The sequence below is a fragment of the Electrophorus electricus genome, chromosome 13 (genome assembly GCF_041902795.1).
Source record: "Electrophorus electricus isolate QZ-2024a chromosome 13, ASM4190279v1, whole genome shotgun sequence".
In the NCBI taxonomy this organism is placed as follows: Eukaryota; Metazoa; Chordata; class Actinopteri; order Gymnotiformes; family Gymnotidae; genus Electrophorus; species Electrophorus electricus.
The window spans coordinates 26228156-26246708 of record NC_137509.1 but is presented as its reverse complement, the minus strand read 5'-3'; the positions used below and the strand labels follow the sequence as shown (position 1 = coordinate 26246708).

The 18553-nt window shown below is 35.1% G+C and overlaps 21 pseudogenes; all 21 read right to left on the bottom strand.

The window, feature by feature from the left end:
* Nucleotides 1-708: 708 nt before the first annotated feature.
* Nucleotides 709-829, bottom strand: LOC145645611 (5S ribosomal RNA; annotated as a pseudogene).
* Nucleotides 830-1398: 569 nt separating this feature from the next.
* Nucleotides 1399-1517, bottom strand: LOC145644586 (5S ribosomal RNA; annotated as a pseudogene).
* Nucleotides 1518-2416: 899 nt separating this feature from the next.
* On the bottom strand, nucleotides 2417-2537 carry LOC145645610 (5S ribosomal RNA; annotated as a pseudogene).
* A 681-nt stretch (nucleotides 2538-3218) lies between these two features.
* On the bottom strand, nucleotides 3219-3339 carry LOC145645609 (5S ribosomal RNA; annotated as a pseudogene).
* Nucleotides 3340-4349: 1010 nt separating this feature from the next.
* Nucleotides 4350-4468, bottom strand: LOC145644585 (5S ribosomal RNA; annotated as a pseudogene).
* A 900-nt stretch (nucleotides 4469-5368) lies between these two features.
* LOC145645699 (5S ribosomal RNA) lies at nucleotides 5369-5489 on the bottom strand (annotated as a pseudogene).
* A 681-nt stretch (nucleotides 5490-6170) lies between these two features.
* Nucleotides 6171-6291, bottom strand: LOC145645608 (5S ribosomal RNA; annotated as a pseudogene).
* Nucleotides 6292-7842: 1551 nt separating this feature from the next.
* Nucleotides 7843-7961, bottom strand: LOC145643948 (5S ribosomal RNA; annotated as a pseudogene).
* An 893-nt stretch (nucleotides 7962-8854) lies between these two features.
* On the bottom strand, nucleotides 8855-8973 carry LOC145643947 (5S ribosomal RNA; annotated as a pseudogene).
* A 793-nt stretch (nucleotides 8974-9766) lies between these two features.
* On the bottom strand, nucleotides 9767-9885 carry LOC145643945 (5S ribosomal RNA; annotated as a pseudogene).
* A 571-nt stretch (nucleotides 9886-10456) lies between these two features.
* On the bottom strand, nucleotides 10457-10577 carry LOC145644641 (5S ribosomal RNA; annotated as a pseudogene).
* Nucleotides 10578-11147: 570 nt separating this feature from the next.
* LOC145644988 (5S ribosomal RNA) lies at nucleotides 11148-11268 on the bottom strand (annotated as a pseudogene).
* A 570-nt stretch (nucleotides 11269-11838) lies between these two features.
* LOC145644201 (5S ribosomal RNA) lies at nucleotides 11839-11959 on the bottom strand (annotated as a pseudogene).
* A 570-nt stretch (nucleotides 11960-12529) lies between these two features.
* LOC145645580 (5S ribosomal RNA) lies at nucleotides 12530-12650 on the bottom strand (annotated as a pseudogene).
* Nucleotides 12651-13221: 571 nt separating this feature from the next.
* LOC145644936 (5S ribosomal RNA) lies at nucleotides 13222-13342 on the bottom strand (annotated as a pseudogene).
* A 570-nt stretch (nucleotides 13343-13912) lies between these two features.
* On the bottom strand, nucleotides 13913-14033 carry LOC145644935 (5S ribosomal RNA; annotated as a pseudogene).
* A 680-nt stretch (nucleotides 14034-14713) lies between these two features.
* On the bottom strand, nucleotides 14714-14832 carry LOC145644336 (5S ribosomal RNA; annotated as a pseudogene).
* A 1261-nt stretch (nucleotides 14833-16093) lies between these two features.
* Nucleotides 16094-16212, bottom strand: LOC145644307 (5S ribosomal RNA; annotated as a pseudogene).
* Nucleotides 16213-16782: 570 nt separating this feature from the next.
* LOC145644306 (5S ribosomal RNA) lies at nucleotides 16783-16901 on the bottom strand (annotated as a pseudogene).
* Nucleotides 16902-17581: 680 nt separating this feature from the next.
* On the bottom strand, nucleotides 17582-17700 carry LOC145644305 (5S ribosomal RNA; annotated as a pseudogene).
* Nucleotides 17701-18270: 570 nt separating this feature from the next.
* On the bottom strand, nucleotides 18271-18391 carry LOC145644934 (5S ribosomal RNA; annotated as a pseudogene).
* Between the last annotated feature and the right edge of the window lie 162 nt (nucleotides 18392-18553).

The window sequence follows — 18553 nt, the reverse complement described above, 5'->3', positions numbered from 1 at the left end:
TTCACATTCAAGCATGTTAGTTGGAGAGTAAATTAAAGTGATGCAATAAATACTTACAGCATCTGCTATTCCCAGGTGCTAACAGATAGTTTGATTTAATTATTCACTGCACTTCAAATTTGAGCTTGATAGCTTGAACATAAATTTAAGGGATGCAATAAAATCTTACAGCACCTGCTATTCCCTGGTACTAATAGATTTCTATTTAATCTGTACACTTCACTTACAAGCATGTCAGTTGCATATTAAATTAAAGTGATGCAAGAAAAACGTACAGCATCTGCTATTCCCAGGTGCTAACAGATAGTTTTTTGATGAATCACTGCACTTCACATTCAGGCATGTGAGTTGGAGAGTAAATGAAAGTGATGCAAAAAAAAACTTACAGCATCTGCTATTCCCAGGTGCTAACAGATAGGTTTTTTTATTAATCACTGCACTTCACATTTGAGCATGTCAGCTTGAAAGTAAATTAAAGTGATGCAATAAAATCTTACAGCACCTGCCAATTCCCTGCTACTAAAATATTTCTATTTAATCTGTACACTTCACATACAAGCATGTCAGTTGCATATTAAATTAAAGTGATGCAAGAAAAACTTACAGCATCTGCTATTCCCAGGTGCTAACAGATAGTTTTTTTTATTAATCACTGCACTTCACATTTGAGAATATCAGCTTGAAAGTAAATTAAAGTGATGCAAGAAAAGCTTACAGCACATGGTATTCTTAGGTAGGGTCCCAACTCAGTACTATCCAGGCACAAACTTGCTTAGCTTCCAAGTTCAGATGAGATTGGAGGCGTGCTGAAGCTGGTATGGCCGTAAACCTTAAACACTTACTCAAATTGCCTAATCATAGAAAATATGATCAAAGACCAATCTGACATTTTTTTTTATTAATCCCTGCACTTGACATTCTAGAATGTTGTCTTGAAGTAAATTAAAATGATGCAATATAAGCTTACAACATCTGGTATTCGGAGGCACTAACAGACAGTTTTTTTATTAATCACTGCACTTCACATTCAGGCATGTGAGTTGGAGAGTAAATGAAAGTGATGCAAAAAAAACTTACAGCATCTGCTATTCCCAGGTGCTAACAGATAGTTTGATTTAATTATTCACTGCACTTCAAATTTGAGCTTGATAGCTTGAACATAAATTTAAGGGATGCAATAAAATCTTACAGCACCTGCTATTCCCTGGTACTAATAGATTTCTATTTAATCTGTACACTTCACTTACAAGCATGTCAGTTGCATATTAAATTAAAGTGATGCAAGAAAAACTTACAGCATCTGCTATTCCCAGGTGCTAACAGATAGTTTTTTTATTAATCACTGCACTTCACATTTGAGCATGTCAGCTTGAAAGTAAATTAAAGTGATGCATTAAAAGCTTACAGCACCTGGTATTCCTAGATAGGGTCCCACCTCAGTACTATTCAGGCACAAACTTGCTTAGCTTCCAAGTTCAGATGAGATTGGACGTTCTGAAGCTGGTATGGTCGTAAACCTTAAACACTTACTCAAATTGCCTAATCATAGAAAATATGATCAAAGACCAATCTGACATTTTTTTTTATTGATCACTGCACTTGACATTCTAGAATGTTGTCTTGAAGTAAATTAAAATGATGCAATATAAGCTTACAACATCTGGTATTCGGAGGCACTAACAGACAGTTTTATTATTAATCACTGCACTTCACATTCAAGCATGTTAGTTGGAGAGTAAATTAAAGTGATGCAATAAATACTTACAGCATCTGCTATTCCCAGGTGCTAACAGATAGTTTGATTTAATTATTCACTGCACTTCAAATTTGAGCTTGATAGCTTGAACATAAATTTAAGGGATGCAATAAAATCTTACAGCACCTGCTATTCCCTGGTACTAATAGATTTCTATTTAATCTGTACACTTCACTTACAAGCATGTCAGTTGCATATTAAATTAAAGTGATGCAAGAAAAACGTACAGCATCTGCTATTCCCAGGTGCTAACAGATAGTTTTTTGATGAATCACTGCACTTCACATTCAGGCATGTGAGTTGGAGAGTAAATGAAAGTGATGCAAAAAAAAACTTACAGCATCTGCTATTCCCAGGTGCTAACAGATAGGTTTTTTTATTAATCACTGCACTTCACATTTGAGCATGTCAGCTTGAAAGTAAATTAAAGTGATGCAATAAAATCTTACAGCACCTGCCAATTCCCTGCTACTAAAATATTTCTATTTAATCTGTACACTTCACATACAAGCATGTCAGTTGCATATTAAATTAAAGTGATGCAAGAAAAACTTACAGCATCTGCTATTCCCAGGTGCTAACAGATAGTTTTTTTTATTAATCACTGCACTTCACATTTGAGAATATCAGCTTGAAAGTAAATTAAAGTGATGCAAGAAAAGCTTACAGCACATGGTATTCTTAGGTAGGGTCCCAACTCAGTACTATCCAGGCACAAACTTGCTTAGCTTCCAAGTTCAGATGAGATTGGAGGCGTGCTGAAGCTGGTATGGCCGTAAACCTTAAACACTTACTCAAATTGCCTAATCATAGAAAATATGATCAAAGACCAATCTGACATTTTTTTTTATTAATCCCTGCACTTGACATTCTAGAATGTTGTCTTGAAGTAAATTAAAATGATGCAATATAAGCTTACAACATCTGGTATTCGGAGGCACTAACAGACAGTTTTTTTATTAATCACTGCACTTCACATTCAAGCATGTTAGTTGGAGAGTAAATGAAAGTGATGCAAAAAAAACTTACAGCATCTGCTATTCCCAGGTGCTAACAGATAGTTTGATTTAATTATTCACTGCACTTCAAATTTGAGCTTGATAGCTTGAACATAAATTTAAGGGATGCAATAAAATCTTACAGCACCTGCTATTCCCTGGTAATAATAGATTTCTATTTAATCTGTACACTTCACTTACAAGCATGTCAGTTGCATATTAAATTAAAGTGATGCAAGAAAAACGTACAGCATCTGCTATTCCCAGGTGCTAACAGATAGTTTTTTGATGAATCACTGCACTTCACATTCAGGCATGTGAGTTGGAGAGTAAATGAAAGTGATGCAAAAAAAACTTACAGCATCTGCTATTCCCAGGTGCTAACAGATAGTTCTTTTTAATTATTCACTGCACTTCACATTTGAGAATATCAGCTTGAAAGTAAATTAAAGTGATGCAAGAAAAGCTTACAGCACATGGTATTCTTAGGTAGGGTCCCAACTCAGTACTATCCAGGCACAAACTTGCTTAGCTTCCAAGTTCAGATGAGATTGGAGGCGTGCTGAAGCTGGTATGGCCGTAAACCTTAAACACTTACTCAAATTGCCTAATCATAGAAAATATGATCAAAGACCAATCTGACATTTTTTTTATTAATCCCTGCACTTGACATTCTAGAATGTTATCTTGAAAGTAAATTAAAATAATGCAATAAAATCTTACAACATCTGGTATTCGGAGGCACTAACAGACAGTTTTTTGATGAATCACTGCACTTCACATTCAAGCATGTCAGTTGGAGAGTAAATTAAAGTGATGCAATAAAAATTTACAGCATCTGCTATTCCCAGGTGCTAACAGATAGTTTGATTTAATTATTCACTGCACTTCAAATTTGAGCTTGATAGCTTGAACATAAATTTAAGGGATGCAATAAAATCTTACAGCACCTGCCAATTCCCTGCTACTAAAATATTTCTATTTAATCTGTACACTTCACATACAAGCATGTCAGTTGCATATTAAATTAAAGTGATGCAAGAAAAACTTACAGCATCTGCTATTCCCAGGTGCTAACAGATAGTTTTTTTTAATTAATCACTGCACTTCACATCCTAGCATGTCATCTTGAAAGTAAATTAATGTGATGCAAGAGAAGCTTACAGCAGCTCGTAGTCCAAGGTGCTAAAAGATAGTTTTTTGATGAATCACTGCACTTCACATTCAGGCATGTGAGTTGGAGACTAAATGAAAGTGATGCAAAAAAAACTTACAGCATCTGCTATTCCCAGGTGTTAACAGATAGTTTGATTTAATTATTCACTGCACTTCAAATTTGAGCTTGATAGCTTGAACATAAATTTAAGGGATGCAATAAAATCTTACAGCACCTGCTATTCCCTGGTACTAATAGATTTCTATTTAATCTGTACACTTCACTTACAAGCATGTCAGTTGCATATTAAATTAAAGTGATGCAAGAAAAACTTACAGCATCTGCTATTCCCAGGTGCTAACAGATAGTTTTTTTATTAATCACTGCACTTCACATTTGAGCATGTCAGCTTGAAAGTAAATTAAAGTGATGCAAGAAAAGCTTACAGCACCTGGTATTCCTAGATAGGGTCCCACCTCAGTACTATTCAGGCACAAACTTGCTTAGCTTCCAAGTTCAGATGAGATTGGACGTTCTGAAGCTGGTATGGTCGTAAACCTTAAACACTTACTCAAATTGCCTAATCATAGAAAATATGATCAAAGACCAATCTGACATTTTTTTTTTATTGATCCCTGCACTTGACATTCTAGAATGTTGTCTTGAAGTAAATTAAAATGATGCAATATAAGCTTACAACATCTGGTATTCGGAGGCACTAACAGACAGTTTTTTTATTAATCACTGCACTTCACATTCAAGCATGTCAGTTGGAGAGTAAATTAAAGTGATGCAATAAAAACTTACAGCATCTGCTATTCCCAGGTGCTAACAGATAGTTTGATTTAATTATTCACTGAACTTCAAATTTGAGCTTGATAGCTTGAACATAAATTTAAGGGATGCAATAAAATCTTACAGCACCTGCTATTCCCTGGTACTAATAGATTTCTATTTAATCTGTACACTTCACTTACAAGCATGTCAGTTGCATATTAAATTAAAGTGATGCAAGAAAAACGTACAGCATCTGCTATTCCCAGGTGCTAACAGATAGTTTTTTGATGAATCACTGCACTTCACATTCAGGCATGTGAGTTGGAGAGTAAATGAAAGTGATGCAAAAAAAAACTTACAGCATCTGCTATTCCCAGGTGCTAACAGATAGGTTTTTTTATTAATCACTGCACTTCACATTTGAGCATGTCAGCTTGAAAGTAAATTAAAGTGATGCAATAAAATCTTACAGCACCTGCCAATTCCCTGCTACTAAAATATTTCTATTTAATCTGTACACTTCACATACAAGCATGTCAGTTGCATATTAAATTAAAGTGATGCAAGAAAAACTTACAGCATCTGCTATTCCCAGGTGCTAACAGATAGTTTTTTTTATTAATCACTGCACTTCACATTTGAGAATATCAGCTTGAAAGTAAATTAAAGTGATGCAAGAAAAGCTTACAGCACATGGTATTCTTAGGTAGGGTCCCAACTCAGTACTATCCAGGCACAAACTTGCTTAGCTTCCAAGTTCAGATGAGATTGGAGGCGTGCTGAAGCTGGTATGGCTGTAAACCTTAAACACTTACTCAAATTGCCTAATCATAGAAAATATGATCAAAGACCAATCTGACATTTTTTTTTATTAATCCCTGCACTTGACATTCTAGAATGTTGTCTTGAAGTAAATTAAAATGATGCAATATAAGCTTACAACATCTGGTATTCGGAGGCACTAACAGACAGTTTTTTTATTAATCACTGCACTTCACATTCAAGCATGTTAGTTGGAGAGTAAATGAAAGTGATGCAAAAAAAACTTACAGCATCTGCTATTCCCAGGTGCTAACAGATAGTTTGATTTAATTATTCACTGCACTTCAAATTTGAGCTTGATAGCTTGAACATAAATTTAAGGGATGCAATAAAATCTTACAGCACCTGCTATTCCCTGGTAATAATAGATTTCTATTTAATCTGTACACTTCACTTACAAGCATGTCAGTTGCATATTAAATTAAAGTGATGCAAGAAAAACGTACAGCATCTGCTATTCCCAGGTGCTAACAGATAGTTTTTTGATGAATCACTGCACTTCACATTCAGGCATGTGAGTTGGAGAGTAAATGAAAGTGATGCAAAAAAAACTTACAGCATCTGCTATTCCCAGGTGCTAACAGATAGTTCTTTTTAATTATTCACTGCACTTCACATTTGAGAATATCAGCTTGAAAGTAAATTAAAGTGATGCAAGAAAAGCTTACAGCACATGGTATTCTTAGGTAGGGTCCCAACTCAGTACTATCCAGGCACAAACTTGCTTAGCTTCCAAGTTCAGATGAGATTGGAGGCGTGCTGAAGCTGGTATGGCCGTAAACCTTAAACACTTACTCAAATTGCCTAATCATAGAAAATATGATCAAAGACCAATCTGACATTTTTTTTATTAATCCCTGCACTTGACATTCTAGAATGTTATCTTGAAAGTAAATTAAAATAATGCAATAAAATCTTACAACATCTGGTATTCGGAGGCACTAACAGACAGTTTTTTGATGAATCACTGCACTTCACATTCAAGCATGTCAGTTGGAGAGTAAATTAAAGTGATGCAATAAAAATTTACAGCATCTGCTATTCCCAGGTGCTAACAGATAGTTTGATTTAATTATTCACTGCACTTCAAATTTGAGCTTGATAGCTTGAACATAAATTTAAGGGATGCAATAAAATCTTACAGCACCTGCCAATTCCCTGCTACTAAAATATTTCTATTTAATCTGTACACTTCACATACAAGCATGTCAGTTGCATATTAAATTAAAGTGATGCAAGAAAAACTTACAGCATCTGCTATTCCCAGGTGCTAACAGATAGTTTTTTTTAATTAATCACTGCACTTCACATCCTAGCATGTCATCTTGAAAGTAAATTAATGTGATGCAAGAGAAGCTTACAGCAGCTCGTAGTCCAAGGTGCTAAAAGATAGTTTTTTGATGAATCACTGCACTTCACATTCAGGCATGTGAGTTGGAGACTAAATGAAAGTGATGCAAAAAAAACTTACAGCATCTGCTATTCCCAGGTGTTAACAGATAGTTTGATTTAATTATTCACTGCACTTCAAATTTGAGCTTGATAGCTTGAACATAAATTTAAGGGATGCAATAAAATCTTACAGCACCTGCTATTCCCTGGTACTAATAGATTTCTATTTAATCTGTACACTTCACTTACAAGCATGTCAGTTGCATATTAAATTAAAGTGATGCAAGAAAAACTTACAGCATCTGCTATTCCCAGGTGCTAACAGATAGTTTGATTTAATTATTCACTGAACTTCAAATTTGAGCTTGATAGCTTGAACATAAATTTAAGGGATGCAATAAAATCTTACAGCACCTGCTATTCCCTGGTACTAATAGATTTCTATTTAATCTGTACACTTCACATTCAGGCATGTGAGTTGGAGAGTAAATGAAAGTGATGCAAGAAAAACTTACAGCATCTGCTATTCCCAGGTGCTAACAGATAGTTTGATTTAATTATTCACTGCACTTCAAATTTGAGCTTGATAGCTTGAACATAAATTTAAGGGATGCAATAAAATCTTACAACACCTGCCAATTCCCTGCTACTAAAATATTTCTATTTAATCTGTACACTTCACATACAAGCATGTCAGTTGCATATTAAATTAAAGTGATGCAAGAAAAACTTACAGCATCTGCTATTCCCAGGTGCTAACAGATAGTTTTTTTTATTAACTTCACATTCAGGCATGTGAGTTGGAGAGTAAATGAAAGTGATGCAAAAAAAACTTACAGCATCTGCTATTCCCAGGTGCTAAGAGATAGGTTTTTTTATTAATCACTGCACTTCACATTTGAGCATGTCAGCTTGAAAGTAAATTAAAGTGATGCAAGAAAAGCTTACAGCACCTGGTATTCCTAGATAGGGTCCCACCTCAGTACTATTCAGGCACAAACTTGCTTAGCTTCCAAGTTCAGATGAGATTGGACGTGCTGAAGCTGGTATGGCCGTAAACCTTAAACACTTACTCAAATTGCCTAATCATAGAAAATATGATCAAAGACCAATCTGACATTTTTTTTTATTAATCCCTGCACTTGACATTCTAGAATGTTGTCTTGAAAGTAAATTAAAATGATGCAATAAAAGCTTACAACATCTGGTATTCGGAGGCACTAACAGACAGTTTTTTTATTAATCACTGCACTTCACATTCAAGCATGTTAGTTGGAGAGTAAATTAAAGTGATGCAATAAATACTTACAGCATCTGCTATTCCCAGGTGCTAACAGATAGTTTGATTTAATTATTCACTGCACTTCAAATTTGAGCTTGATAGCTTGAACATAAATTTAAGGGATGCAATAAAATCTTACAGCACCTGCTATTCCCTGGTACTAATAGATTTCTATTTAATCTGTACACTTCACATTCAGGCATGTGAGTTGGAGAGTAAATGAAAGTGATGCAAGAAAAACTTACAGCATCTGCTATTCCCAGGTGCTAACAGATAGTTTGATTTAATTATTCACTGCACTTCAAATTTGAGCTTGATAGCTTGAACATAAATTTAAGGGATGCAATAAAATCTTACAACACCTGCCAATTCCCTGCTACTAAAATATTTCTATTTAATCTGTACACTTCACATACAAGCATGTCAGTTGCATATTAAATTAAAGTGATGCAAGAAAAACTTACAGCATCTGCTATTCCCAGGTGCTAACAGATAGTTTTTTTTATTAACTTCACATTCAGGCATGTGAGTTGGAGAGTAAATGAAAGTGATGCAAAAAAAACTTACAGCATCTGCTATTCCCAGGTGCTAAGAGATAGGTTTTTTTATTAATCACTGCACTTCACATTTGAGCATGTCAGCTTGAAAGTAAATTAAAGTGATGCAAGAAAAGCTTACAGCACCTGGTATTCCTAGATAGGGTCCCACCTCAGTACTATTCAGGCACAAACTTGCTTAGCTTCCAAGTTCAGATGAGATTGGACGTGCTGAAGCTGGTATGGCCGTAAACCTTAAACACTTACTCAAATTGCCTAATCATAGAAAATATGATCAAAGACCAATCTGACATTTTTTTTTATTAATCCCTTCACTTGACATTCTAGAATGTTGTCTTGAAAGTAAATTAAAATGATGCAATAAAAGCTTACAACATCTGGTATTCGGAGGCACTAACAGACAGTTTTTTTATTAATCACTGCACTTCACATTCAAGCATGTTAGTTGGAGAGTAAATTAAAGTGATGCAATAAATACTTACAGCATCTGCTATTCCCAGGTGCTAACAGATAGTTTGATTTAATTATTCACTGCACTTCAAATTTGAGCTTGATAGCTTGAACATAAATTTAAGGGATGCAATAAAATCTTACAGCACCTGCTATTCCCTGGTACTAATAGATTTCTATTTAATCTGTACACTTCACATTCAGGCATGTGAGTTGGAGAGTAAATGAAAGTGATGCAAGAAAAACTTACAGCATCTGCTATTCCCAGGTGCTAACAGATAGTTTTTTTTAATTAATCACTGCACTTCACATCCTAGCATGTCATCTTGAAAGTAAATTAATGTGATGCAAGAGAAGCTTACAGCATCTCATAGTCCAAGGTGCTAAAAGATAGTTTTTTGATGAATCACTGCACTTCACATTCAGGCATGTGAGTTGGAGAGTAAATGAAAGTGATGCAAAAAAAACTTACAGCATCTGCTATTCCCAGGTGCTAACAGATAGGTTTTTTTATTAATCACTGCACTTCACATTTGAGCATGTCAGCTTGAAAGTAAATTAAAGTGATGCAAGAAAAGCTTACAGCACCTGGTATTCCTAGATAGGGTCCCACCTCAGTACTATTCAGGCACAAACTTGCTTAGCTTCCAAGTTCAGATGAGATTGGACGTGCTGAAGCTGGTATGGCCGTAAACCTTAAACACTTACTCAAATTGCCTAATCATAGAAAATATGATCAAAGACCAATCTGACATTTTTTTTTATTAATCCCTGCACTTGACATTCTAGAATGTTGTCTTGAAAGTAAATTAAAATGATGCAATAAAAGCTTACAACATCTGGTATTCGGAGGCACTAACAGACAGTTTTTTTATTAATCACTGCACTTCACATTCAAGCATGTTAGTTGGAGAGTAAATTAAAGTGATGCAATAAATACTTACAGCATCTGCTATTCCCAGGTGCTAACAGATAGTTTGATTTAATTATTCACTGCACTTCAAATTTGAGCTTGATAGCTTGAACATAAATTTAAGGGATGCAATAAAATCTTACAGCACCTGCTATTCCCTGGTACTAAAAGATTTCTATTTAATCTGTACACTTCACATACAAGCATGTCAGTTGCATATTAAATTAAAGTGATGCAAGAAAAACTTACAGCATCTGCTATTCCCAGGTGCTAACAGATAGTTTTTTTTATTAATCACTGCACTTCACATTTGAGCATGTCAGCTTGAAAGTAAATTAAAGTGATGCAAGAAAAGCTTACAGCACCTGGTATTCCTAGATAGGGTCCCACCTCAGTACTATTCAGGCACAAACTTGCTTAGCTTCCAAGTTCAGATGAGATTGGAGGCGTGCTGAAGCTGGTATGGCCGTAAACCTTAAACACTTACTCAAATTGCCTAATCATAGAAAATATGATCAAAGACCAATCTGACATTTTTTTTATTAATCCCTGCACTTGACATTCTAGAATGTTATCTTGAAAGTAAATTAAAATGATGCAATAAAAGCTTACAACATCTGGTATTCGGAGGCACTAACAGACAGTTTTTTTATTAATCACTGCACTTCACATTCAAGCATGTCAGTTGGAGAGTAAATTAAAGTGATGCAATAAAAACTTACAGCATCTGCTATTCCCAGGTGCTAACAGATAGTTTGATTTAATTATTCACTGCACTTCAAATTTGAGCTTGATAGCTTGAACATAAATTTAAGGGATGCAATAAAATCTTACAGCACCTGCTATTCCCTGGTACTAATAGATTTCTATTTAATCTGTACACTTCACATTCAGGCATGTGAGTTGGAGAGTAAATGAAAGTGATGCAAAAAAAACTTACAGCATCTGCTATTCCCAGGTGCTAACAGATAGTTTTTTTTATTAATCACTGCACTTCACATTTGAGAATATCAGCTTGAAAGTAAATTAAAGTGATGCAAGAAAAGCTTACAGCACATGGTATTCCTAGGTAGGGTCCCACCTCAGTACTATCCAGGCACAAACTTGCTTAACTTCCAAGTTCAGATGAGATTGGAGGCGTGCTGAAGCTGGTATGGCTGTAAACCTTAAACACTTACTCAAATTGCCTAATCATAGAAAATATGATCAAAGACCAATCTGACATTTTTTTTTATTAATCCCTGCACTTGACATTCTAGAATGTTGTCTTGAAGTAAATTAAAATGATGCAATATAAGCTTACAACATCTGGTATTCGGAGGCACTAACAGACAGTTTTTTTATTAATCACTGCACTTCACATTCAAGCATGTTAGTTGGAGAGTAAATTAAAGTGATGCAATAAATACTTACAGCATCTGCTATTCCCAGGTGCTAACAGATAGTTTGATTTAATTATTCACTGCACTTCAAATTTGAGCTTGATAGCTTGAACATAAATTTAAGGGATGCAATAAAATCTTACAGCACCTGCTATTCCCTGGTACTAATAGATTTCTATTTAATCTGTACACTTCACATTCAGGCATGTGAGTTGGAGAGTAAATGAAAGTGATGCAAAAAAAACTTACAGCATCTGCTATTCCCAGGTGCTAACAGATAGTTTTTTTTATTAATCACTGCACTTCACATTTGAGAATATCAGCTTGAAAGTAAATTAAAGTGATGCAAGAAAAGCTTACAGCACATGGTATTCCTAGGTAGGGTCCCACCTCAGTACTATCCAGGCACAAGCTTGCTTAACTTCCAAGTTCAGATGAGATTGGAGGCGTGCTGAAGCTGGTATGGCCGTAAACCTTAAACACTTACTCAAATTGCCTAATCATAGAAAATATGATCAAAGACCAATCTGACATTTTTTTTTATTAATCCCTGCACTTGACATTCTAGAATGTTGTCTTGAAGTATATTAAAATGATGCAATATAAGCTTACAACATCTGGTATTCGGAGGCACTAACAGACAGTTTTTTTATTAATCACTGCACTTCACATTCAAGCATGCTAGTTGGAGAGTAAATTAAAGTGATGCAATAAATACTTACAGCATCTGCTATTCCCAGGTGCTAACAGATAGTTTGATTTAATTATTCACTGCACTTCAAATTTGAGCTTGATAGCTTGAACATAAATTTAAGGGATGCAATAAAATCTTACAGCACCTGCTATTCCCTGGTACTAATAGATTTCTATTTAATCTGTACACTTCACATTCAGGCATGTGAGTTGGAGAGTAAATGAAAGTGATGCAAAAAAAACTTACAGCATCTGCTATTCCCAGGTGCTAACAGATAGTTTTTTTTATTAATCACTGCACTTCACATTTGAGAATATCAGCTTGAAAGTAAATTAAAGTGATGCAAGGAACGCTTACAGCACATGGTATTCCTAGGTAGGGTCCCACCTCAGTACTATCCAGGCACAAACTTGCTTAACTTCCAAGTTCAGATGAGATTGGAGGCGTGCTGAAGCTGGTATGACTGTAAACCTTAAACACTTACTCAAATTGCCTAATCATAGAAAATATGATCAAAGACCAATCTGACATTTTTTTTTATTAATCCCTGCACTTGACATTCTAGAATGTTGTCTTGAAGTAAATTAAAATGATGCAATATAAGCTTACAACATCTGGTATTCGGAGGCACTAACAGACAGTTTTTTTATTAATCACTGCACTTCACATTCAAGCATGTTAGTTGGAGAGTAAATTAAAGTGATGCAATAAATACTTACAGCATCTGCTATTCCCAGGTGCTAACAGATAGTTTGACTTAATTATTCACTGCACTTCAAATTTGAGCTTGATAGCTTGAACATAAATTTAAGGGATGCAGTAAAATCTTACAGCACCTGCTATTCCCTGGTACTAATAGATTTCTATTTAATCTGTACACTTCACATTCAGGCATGTGAGTTGGAGAGTAAATGAAAGTGATGCAAAAAAAACTTACAGCATCTGCTATTCCCAGGTGCTAACAGATAGTTTTTTTTATTAATCACTGCACTTCACAATTTGAGAATATCAGCTTAAAAGTAAATTAAAGTGATGCAAGAAAAGCTTACAGCACATGGTATTCCTAGGTAGGGTCCCACCTCAGTACTATCCAGGCACAAACTTGCTTAACTTCCAAGTTCAGATGAGATTGGAGGCGTGCTGAAGCTGGTATGGCCGTAAACCTTAAACACTTACTCAAATTGCCTAATCATAGAAAATATGATCAAAGACCAATCTGACATTTTTTTTTATTAATCCCTGCACTTGACATTCTAGAATGTTGTCTTGAAGTAAATTAAAATGATGCAATATAAGCTTACAACATCTGGTATTCGGAGGCACTAACAGACAGTTTTTTTATTAATCACTGCACTTCACATTCAAGCATGTTAGTTGGAGAGTAAATTAAAGTGATGCAATAAATACTTACAGCATCTGCTATTCCCAGGTGCTAACAGATAGTTTGATTTAATTATTCACTGCACTTCAAATTTGAGCTTGATAGCTTGAACATAAATTTAAGGGATGCAATAAAATCTTACAGCACCTGCTATTCCCTGGTACTAATAGATTTCTATTTAATCTGTACACTTCACATTCAGGCATGTGAGTTGGAGAGTAAATGAAAGTGATGCAAAAAAAACTTACAGCATCTGCTATTCCCAGGTGCTAACAGATAGTTTTTTTTATTAATCACTGCACTTCACATTTGAGAATATCAGCTTGAAAGTAAATTAAAGTGATGCAAGAAAAGCTTACAGCACATGGTATTCCTAGGTAGGGTCCCACCTCAGTACTATCCAGGCACAAACTTGCTTAACTTCCAAGTTCAGATGAGATTGGAGGCGTGCTGAAGCTGGTATGGCCGTAAACCTTAAACACTTACTCAAATTGCCTAATCATAGAAAATATGATCAAAGACCAATCTGACATTTTTTTTTATTAATCCCTGCACTTGACATTCTAGAATGTTGTCTTGAAGTAAATTAAAATGATGCAATATAAGCTTACAACATCTGGTATTCGGAGGCACTAACAGACAGTTTTTTTATTAATCACTGCACTTCACATTCAAGCATGTTAGTTGGAGAGTAAATTAAAGTGATGCAATAAATACTTACAGCATCTGCTATTCCCAGGTGCTAACAGATAGTTTGATTTAATTATTCACTGCACTTCAAATTTGAGCTTGATAGCTTGAACATAAATTTAAGGGATGCAATAAAATCTTACAGCACCTGCTGTTCCCTGGTACTAATAGATTTCTATTTAATCTGTACACTTCACTTACAAGCATGTCAGTTGCATATTAAATTAAAGTGATGCAAGAAAAACTTACAGCATCTGCTATTCCCAGGTGCTAACAGATAGTTTTTTGATGAATCACTGCACTTCACATTCAGGCATGTGAGTTGGAGAGTAAATGAAAGTGATGCAAAAAAAACTTACAGCATCTGCTATTCCCAGGTGCTAACAGATAGGTTTTTTTATTAATCACTGCACTTCACATTTGAGCATGTCAGCTTGAAAGTAAATTAAAGTGATGCAAGAAAAGCTTACAGCACCTGGTATTCCTAGATAGGGTCCCACCTCAGTACTATTCAGGCACAAACTTGCTTAGCTTCCAAGCTCAGATGAGATTGGACGTTCTGAAGCTGGTATGGCCGTAAACCTTAAACACTTACTCAAATTGCCTAATCATAGAAAATATGATCAAAGACCAATCTGACAATTTTTTTTATTAATCCCTGCACTTGACATTCTAGAATGTTGTCTTGAAGTAAATTAAAATGATGCAATATAAGCTTACAACATCTGGTATTCGGAGGCACTAACAGACAGTTTTTTTATGAATCACTGCACTTCACATTCAAGCATGTTAGTTGGAGAGTAAATTAAAGTGATGCAATAAATACTTACAGCATCTGCTATTCCCAGGTGCTAACAGATAGTTTGATTTAATTATTCACTGCACTTCAAATTTGATCTTGATAGCTTGAACATAAATTTAAGGGATGCAATAAAATCTTACAGCACCTGCTATTCCCTGGTACTAATAGATTTCTATTTAATCTGTACACTTCACATTCAGGCATGTGAGTTGGAGAGTAAATGAAAGTGATGCAAAAAAAACTTACAGCATCTGCTATTCCCAGGTGCTAACAGATAGTTTTTTTTATTAATCACTGCACTTCACATTTGAGAATATCAGCTTGAAAGTAAATTAAAGTGATGCAAGAAAATCTTACAGCACATGGTATTCCTTGGTAGGGTCCCACCTCAGTACTATCCACGCACAAACTTGCTTAATTTCCAAGTTCAGATGAGATTGGAGGCGTGCTGAAGCTGGTATGGCCGTAAACCTTAAACACTTACTCAAATTGCCTAATCATAGAAAATATGATCAAAGACCAATCTGACATTTTTTTTTATTAATCCCTGCACTTGACATTCTAGAATGTTGTCTTGAAGTAAATTAAAATGATGCAATATAAGCTTACAACATCTGGTATTCGGAGGCACTAACAGACAGTTTTTTTATTAATCACTGCACTTCACATTCAAGCATGTTAGTTGGAGAGTAAATTAAAGTGATGCAATAAATACTTACAGCATCTGCTATTCCCAGGTGCTAACAGATAGTTTGATTTAATTATTCACTGCACTTCAAATTTGAGCTTGATAGCTTGAACATAAATTTAAGGGATGCAATAAAATCTTACAGCACCTGCTGTTCCCTGGTACTAATAGATTTCTATTTAATCTGTACACTTCACTTACAAGCATGTCAGTTGCATATTAAATTAAAGTGATGCAAGAAAAACTTACAGCATCTGCTATTCCCAGGTGCTAACAGATAGGTTTTTTTATTAATCACTGCACTTCACATTTGAGCATGTCAGCTTGAAAGTAAATTAAAGTGATGCAAGAAAAGCTTACAGCACCTGGTATTCCTAGATAGGGTCCCACATCAGTACTATTCAGGCACAAACTTGCTTAGCTTCCAAGTTCAGATGAGATTGGACGTTCTGAAGCTGGTATGGCCGTAAACCTTAAACACTTACTCAAATTGCCTAATCATAGAAAATATGATCAAAGTCCAATCTGACATTTTTTTTTATTAATCCCTGCACTTGACATTCTAGAATGTTGTCTTGAAGTAAATTAAAATGATGCAATATAAGCTTACAACATCTGGTATTCGGAGGCACTAACAGACAGTTTTTTTATTAATCACTGCACTTCACATTCAAGCATGTTAGTTGGAGAGTAAATTAAAGTGATGCAATAAATACTTACAGCATCTGCAATTCCCAGGTGCTAACAGATAGTTTGATTTAATTATTCACTGCACTTCAAATTTGAGCTTGATAGCTTGAACATAAATTTAAGGGATGCAATAAAATCTTACAGCACCTGCTATTCCCTGGTACTAATAGATTTCTATTTAATCTGTACACTTCACATTCAGGCATGTGAGTTGGAGAGTAAATGAAAGTGATGCAAAAAAAACTTACAGCATCTGCTATTCCCAGGTGCTAACAGATAGGTTTTTTTATTAATCACTGCACTTCACATTTGAGCATGTCAGCTTGAAAGTAAATTAAAGTGATGCAAGAAAAGCTTACAGCACCTGGTATTCCTAGATAGGGTCCCACATCAGTACTATTCAGGCACAAACTTGCTTAGCTTCCAAGTTCAGATGAGATTGGACGTTCTGAAGCTGGTATGGCCGTAAACCTTAAACACTTACTCAAATTGCCTAATCATAGAAAATATGATCAAAGTCCAATCTGACATTTTTTTTTATTAATCCCTGCACTTGACATTCTAGAATGTTGTCTTGAAGTAAATTAAAATGATGCAATATAAGCTTACAACATCTGGTATTCGGAGGCACTAACAGACAGTTTTTTTATTAATCACTGCACTTCACATTCAAGCATGTTAGTTGGAGAGTAAATTAAAGTGATGCAATAAATACTTACAACATCTGCTATTCCCAGGTGCTAACAGATAGTTTGATTTAATTATTCACTGCACTTCAAATTTGAGCTTGATAGCTTGAACATAAATTTAAGGGATGCAATAAAATCTTACAGCACCTGCTGTTCCCTGATACTAATAGATTTCTATTTAATCTGTACACTTCACTTACAAGCATGTCAGTTGCATATTAAATTAAAGTGATGCAAGAAAAACTTACAGCATCTGCTATTCCCAGGTGCTAACAGATAGTTTTTTGATGAATCACTGCACTTCACATTCAGGCATGTGAGTTGGAGAGTAAATGAAAGTGATGCAAAAAAAACTTACAGCATCTGCTATTCCCAGGTGCTAACAGATAGGTTTTTTTATTAATCACTGCACTTCACATTTGAGCATGTCAGCTTGAAAGTAAATTAAAGTGATGCAAGAAAAGCTTACAGCACCTGGTATTCCTAGATAGGGTCCCACATCAGTACTATTCAGGCACAAACTTGCTTAGCTTCCAAGTTCAGATGAGATTGGACGTTCTGAAGCTGGTATGGCCGTAAACCTTAAACACTTACTCAAATTGCCTAATCATAGAAAATATGATCAAAGTCCAATCTGACATTTTTTTTTATTAATCCCTGCACTTGACATTCTAGAATGTTGTCTTGAAGTAAATTAAAATGATGCAATATAAGCTTACAACATCTGGTATTCGGAGGCACTAACAGACAGTTTTTTTATTAATCACTGCACTTCACATTCAAGCATGTTAGTTGGAGAGTAAATTAAAGTGATGCAATAAATACTTACAGCATCTGCTATTCCCAGGTGCTAACAGATAGTTTGATTTAATTATTCACTGCACTTCAAATTTGAGCTTGATAGCTTGAACAAAAATTTAAGGGATGCAATAAAATCTTACAGCACCTGCTATTCCCTGGTACTAATAGATTTCTATTTAATCTGTACACTTCACATTCAGGCATGTGAGTTGGAGAGTAAATGAAAGTGATGCAAAAAAAACTTACAGCATCTGCTATTCCCAGGTGCTAACAGATAGTTTTTTTTATTAATCACTGCACTTCACATTTGAGAATATCAGCTTGAAAGTAAATTAAAGTGATGCAAGAAAAGCTTACAGCACATGGTATTCCTAGGTAGGGTCCCACCTCAGTACTATCCAGGCACAAACTTGCTTAACTTCCAAGTTCAGATGAGATTGGAGGCGTGCTGAAGCTGGTATGGCCGTAAACCTTAAACACTTACTCAAATTGCCTAATCATAGAAAATATGATCAAAGACCAATCTGACATTTTTTTTAATTAATCCCTGCACTTGACATTCTAGAATGTTGTCTTGAAGTAAATTAAAATGATGCAATATAAGCTTACAACATCTGGTATTCGGAGGCACTA